Source organism: Macadamia integrifolia, unplaced genomic scaffold, assembly GCF_013358625.1.
Source record: "Macadamia integrifolia cultivar HAES 741 unplaced genomic scaffold, SCU_Mint_v3 scaffold520, whole genome shotgun sequence".
In the NCBI taxonomy this organism is placed as follows: domain Eukaryota; kingdom Viridiplantae; phylum Streptophyta; class Magnoliopsida; order Proteales; family Proteaceae; genus Macadamia; species Macadamia integrifolia.
The window spans coordinates 269,597-275,899 of record NW_024870470.1 but is presented as its reverse complement, the minus strand read 5'-3'; the positions used below and the strand labels follow the sequence as shown (position 1 = coordinate 275,899).

Below are 6,303 nucleotides of genomic sequence, written 5' to 3'. Positions count from 1 at the left end.
TATGTATAGATTATTTCTATAGCCTACTAAATAAAGACATTGAGTGATAGTGTCCGGAAAACTACATTAACTATCAAGACACCATATGTTGTACATATATATATATATATATATGTGTGTATATATATATATATATATATATATAAATAGGGTGTTTGAAGTAAAAGAAGCTTTCAGGAGGTTAAAGTAGGCAATGCAACAAACCCAGATGAGGTCCTAATAGAAGTGCGGCAGAGCTTAAGAATCTATGATTTGTCTTGGCTAACCAAACTATTTAACAAGATTATGAGCATAAGAAAAATGCCAGATGAAAGGAGCTATGTGGTTCTTACAAAAATAGAGGTGATAAGTGCAATAACCATAGAGGAATAAAACTAATGAGTCATACTATGATATTATGGAATAAGGTTTTTGAAACCCACCTGAGGCAAGAAACTACTATTACAAAAAACCAAATTGATTTAATGCAAAAAGTTCCATAACATAAGCTATTTACTTACATTGGAGACTAATACAAAGATTTAGAAATTGTAAGAAGGATCTTTATATGGTCTTTATTGGCCTTGAAAAGCTTATAAGAGAGTCTTGAGAGATTTAATTTGGCAAGTACTAGAGAAGAGAAATGTTTCAAGTAAATATGTGCACATAATTAAAGAAATGTATGATGGTGTGGTGACTAGTGTAAGAATTATGGGGGTCAAGATAATGAATTCCCAATTATAATGGGGTTACCTCAAATATCAACTTTAAGCCATAGTATTTTGTGCTTATCATGGATGATTTAATCAGAGACATTCAAGATGAGGTTCTTTAGTGTATGATATTATTTTGGTGGATGAGACAAGGGTGGAGTTTAACACCAAGTTACGTTAGAGTTATGGAGATCAACCTTGGAATAAAAAAGTTATGAGATAAGTAGAATGAAGATGAAGTATATGGTGCGTAAACTAGGGAGGATGAAGTAAGGATTGATCATATTATATTTATGTACATTGCTCCGACTCTGAAGTGGAAGCAGTGAAACTGTGTCTGTTTTACATTGCTCTGATTCTGATGCAGAAGCAATTACACAGCAGTCATCATCTGCAAATGCTTAGGCTCCCAAAATTTAAAGCATAGACAACATAAGTTTTCATTTACAATATCTACTACTTCATGTTCATGAATCTATGGAGGACCAGCCTTCTTAGCATATTCCCCAAAGAGATTAGATGACTTATGGATCTATAATTTAGAAATGTCTTAATAGATTGGTGGAGAGACTCATAGGTAAATGAAGGGATGGAAGTCCTCAGATATGGCACTATTCTCCTAACAAAAAGAATATGACCAACTGGCAAAGCTTGGCTACTTGAACCACTCATAGAAACTGAGTTCTTGAGAAAGGAAAAATGAATAATTGATAGACCAAGAAAGCCAGTTGACATGGACTCTTTCTTGTTATTCATTTACCTTCTGGATTAGTGCTGATAGTCCTACTTATATTATACTCATGAATGGGAAAACTAAATATATATAATTCACTTTCAGAAAGTGAAAAGTATTGACAGGTAATTGAAGCATCATATGCATAATAGCAGAGAAAGGAAAAGTGCTTTTTAGTAGTTGCATATGTTTAAGTAATATTATTTTTCAACAATTCTTGAATTCAAGGTAGAAGATGCAATTGATTTTTTAAGAGATATGGGGAATTCACCATCTGTGGTCCTGCTTAGGCAAGCAGATAGTTATATGATTTTGATGGTCAAAAATGTTTCCTGTTTCTATACTAAACATGTCCCCAGTAACCAATTTCAGTTCATCCAACAGGTATCATTCCTTGTTTATATAACACACCACAGCTTCTCACAAGCCACAAGACTCACAACACCTGCAAGCTTCTTTTTCTTCTCTTCTTTCACTTTCATTGTCTCCCCATGGCGAAGCTTCAATCTTATTCACTTAGTGTTCTAACAATCTTATCCCTTCTTCTCCTCCCTGTTTTAGTCTCTTGTGACTATTAATGTGATGCTGCAGAGGACAAGGGACACAATGAGGCTCAGGCTCTTAAGTATAAGATAGGAGCCATTGCTTCAATTCTGGTTGCTAGTGGGATTGGAATTTGCATTCCCATCCTAGCAAATAAATTTCAGGTTTTACGGCCAGAGAACAATGTTTTCTTCATAATCAAGCCTTTCGCAGCTGGTGTCATCCTATCAGCTGGTTTTGTACATATATTACCCAGTGAATTTGATAAATTAAGGTCTCCATGCCTCAATCAGAATGTGTGGAAATCCCCATTCACAGGTTTGATTGCAATGTTGTCCGCAATTGGGACTTTGATGATCGACACTTTTGCAACTATTTTCTATAAGAGGTTGCATTTTAATAAGGCTCAACCTGTGCCAGAAGATGAAAAGAAGGCTGAAGAACATTCAGGTCACCTTCATGTTCATACACATGCCACAAATGGCCATGCACATGGCTCAACCTTGGTTACTGAAGGTTCAGTTAGTTCAGAACTTATTCGTCATCACATAGTATCACAGGTAAGTAGATTTTCTGTAAGATCATTGTTTCTTGTGTCTCAGAAAAACCAGAGTGGGTTCTTTTTCATTGGTTTAAGCTTGTTTTCTCTCTCTCTCTCTCTCTCTCTCTCTCTCTCTCTCTCTCTCCAAAGAAAAAGTTTATGATTAAGGTGTGTGGACTTCACAGTTCTAGTTCTGTTCTGTCATTGGGTTTCTTGATATAAGCTTTTGGAAGTGCCTCATGATTTCTATGTTCTCCTTTCATCTTTGTGCAAATGGGTTCTCTCAAATTTTTTGTTTTTGGATTAAACAGATCTTCTTCTCTTTCTTACTTTGAGCTACTTTCTGCACATATAAATCTTTTTTCCTTCTTTCTATCTGATTAAAAAAAAAAAAAAATTCCATTTAATCATCAGCAATATTGAATCCATTGCAGATTTTGGAATTCGAAATTGAGGTTCACTCTGTAATCATAGGGATTTCACTTGGTGCTTCAAGAAGTCCACAGACAATAATTCCTCTGTTTACAGCATTGACATTCCACCAGTTCTTTGAAGGCATGGGACTTGGTGGGTGCATCTCTCAGGTATCCAACTCTGTAAGATCAAACACCAAGAAACACTAATAATAAAGAGATAATAGATCCGTACGATACAGAGATTTAACGAGGTCCACACACCAGGGTGATGTACTACGTCCTCGGACGAAGAAGAAGATGATTCACTATGTAGAAAAGAGATAACACCCTAGCAGCGGCGAGAAAAATCTCGCCCTGAAATCCTAGCTCGAAAAACCCCAAAATACAATGACTTTTTCAACAAGCAACAGTACATTATATATACTCCAAATCGCGGGTCGACCCATCGCGTCGTGGTCGATCCGGTCGAACCATAGCGCGGGAGCTAAGGCCCCAGCACCCCCATACGAGATCAGTGATGGGCTCCGGGCTTGGGCCTATCGGCCCAACCCCTCTGCTTCCATCACAGATCTCAGAAAATTCCCCATTCGGGTCGCCGCCAAAATATGTCGGATCGGGTCAATTTTCAAAACGGGTCAAGAAATCGAGACAAACTTAACAAACTCTAAGCCTTCAAGCTTGGCTGTGTGCTCGAGAATCCCATCTTCTACAGGATATTTCATTTGTTAATGGGTATCAATGAGAATTCAAGCAAATATCATGAAACAACTAAAATTGTTTTTGCAGAGAATCCCTTACACAATGTGTTCTTTGATGAAATTTCCAGTGCATAGCCCAAGCATCTTTTTGGAGCAAATATATCAGGCAATATCAAGGTTTTACACTAAACATGTTTTCTGTTGTCTTAATAAAATCAGGCAAGATTCGAAAGTCGACCTGTCGCGGCAATGGCACTCTTCTTCTCCCTTGCTACTCCAATTGGAATCATCTTGGTGATTGGAATAACAACTGCTTACAATGAGAATAGCTTCAAAGCTCTTCTCATTGAAGGAATTCTTGATTCTGCTGCAGCTGGGATTTTAATTTATATGGCTCTGGTAGACCTACTAGCAGCTGATTTTATGAACTCTAGGATGCAAAACAATTGGAGGTCTCAGTTTGGAGCAAATATTTCACTTCTTCTAGGGACAGGTTGTATGTCCATCTTGGCCAAATGGGCTTAAAATTTTTCTTACTAGAAGTGGCACTTTCTCCTTATTTATGCCTTCTAGTGGTTTGCATCCTGGAGTTCATAGAATTTTGCTGCTTGTTGATGAACAAGCAATGGATGTGATCAAGGACTGTGGATCTCTTGCAACAGGATCAGACTGTCTAGGTAGTTTGATTGTTGATGCCTTGAGGATCAGACTGTTTAGAGATAAACTTCTTGTATCAGAAGATAGTATGATAGTTGAAGAATTTAATAAGCATTTCAAGAAAAGAAAGAAAAAAAAAAGAGAATATTTATCTCCCATCTTCTTTAATTTTGCAGTGATGTCCAATCTTTTCCCCTTTTTGGGAAGATTAGAAATGGCATCTTAGAGATAAATGTCTTGTATCAGAAGATAGTATGGAAAGTTGAGAGAGTTTAATGAGCATTCCAAGACAAGAAAGAAAAAAAAGATACAGAATATTTATCTCCCATCTTCTTTAATTTTGTGGTGATGTCCAATCTTTTTCCCTTTTTGGCAAGATGAGAAAATGGGTACTACTTAATCTTTTTTTTTTTGGGTAATGGGGTACTACTTAATTGGAATTTCATTTTTATACAAGGATTCCAGTTAGATTTGTAATAATCAAGCATTCTTATGAAAGAGGACCCTCAATTTGTTCAAATGGAATCTACTTACATAGAGATAGAGGCATTACCTCAAGCAAATGAATACCTCTAAGTTTATTTAATTTTTAGAAGTGTCCACTCCTCTTTTCTAGAAAGAAATAACTAACTTCATTATAGTCAATCTTATATAGTTAGGAAAATGCTTAGTTTTGATTTTTACGTTGAATTAAGAATTTGAGATTATTAAATCCCCTGTAGATGGCCTGTCAATTGTCATAAGGGTGTCAATTTGGGGCAAGAATTATCCCAAATCAAACCCATCTATCTCTTTATTAAATGGGATGATTTTGAGAGCTGATTTTGAAATTGATTATTAAATAGGATGGGACAGTTCCGGGACAGGTTTTCCAAAAGGTTCATAACCAAAACACCAATAAGAAATCAGAATCACTAGGAGGTATCTAAGATGCATCTACTTATACAAGGTTAGTTAATACTTTATAGTTATCATTTATACAATGATAATGTTGAAAAAAAAAAAAAGAAGAACTACATAATGTAGTTGGTGAGGTTGTGGTGTGATTAAGCCCACACTCATCAAAAGGTCTCAAGTTTAAGTCTTCTAGCTATTCCCACTTAAATCGTAGATGCACAGATGATGAATCAAACCTAAAATCGTACGCTTAATCCACACAATCCCCAGTTCACCCTAACCATCTGGGCAATCTAGAGGTGCGTATAGAATAAATAAGAAAACACACACACACAATCACACAATGCATATGACAAGGTTTGATCCTATGACCTCCTTTCCTGAGTGTCGACTCCATAAGTCGAAGCTACTACCACTAGGTTATCCTAATGTTCGTTTTCCTAAGACTCCTTTGGTTAGAGGTGAAGATGAAAAAACTTTTCATTGAAAAAGGGCAATGCATAAAAGTAAAACAAAATTCTGCCGGTATCAGTTGACTTTGAGCCAAACGGTCTCTCTCTCTATCTCTCTCTCTCTCTCTCTCTCTCTCTGTCTGCAACTTATATGTTGTCCAACTAATGTGGGAGTGGGAGAAGTGTCAGAACCTTTGGTTTGATCTCTCTCTGCAACTTATATGTTGTCCAACTAATGTGGGAGTGGGAGAAGTGTCAGAACCTTTGGTTTGAAGGGATCCATATTGTCCGTGGACCTCAGCTTCACAGCTGCCTGTAGCTAGTGAATGCACTGAGGCAATGGCACCTAATCAATCAGAAAAGAAAAGGTGATCGATGAGTATGCTTTGTCTGGAAGCAATAATAGTCATGGATGGACAGATGCAGGAACCTTCACTGCATATTTTTTTTGATTGTTTTCTCTTCATCTCTTTATCATGGCAGCATCAACTAAGTCAGTGGTTCTACTAAAAAAAAAAAAAAAACCTTATTCAGTGGTTAAGGTATGGTACTATAAAAGTCATCTAGTACTGTTACCTTTCTACTTAATATATCTTCCATGCATAAATGTCCATTTTCATGGACCAAAACTAGTTGCATTACACTATCAAAGTCGCTCTCTCTCTCAGAGTGGG

General features: G+C 36.6%; 1 pseudogene; it reads left to right on the top strand.

Moving 5' to 3' along the window:
* Positions 1-1,678: 1,678 nt before the first annotated feature.
* Positions 1,679-4,744, top strand: LOC122069015 (annotated as a pseudogene).
* The last annotated feature ends 1,559 nt before the right edge of the window (positions 4,745-6,303 follow it).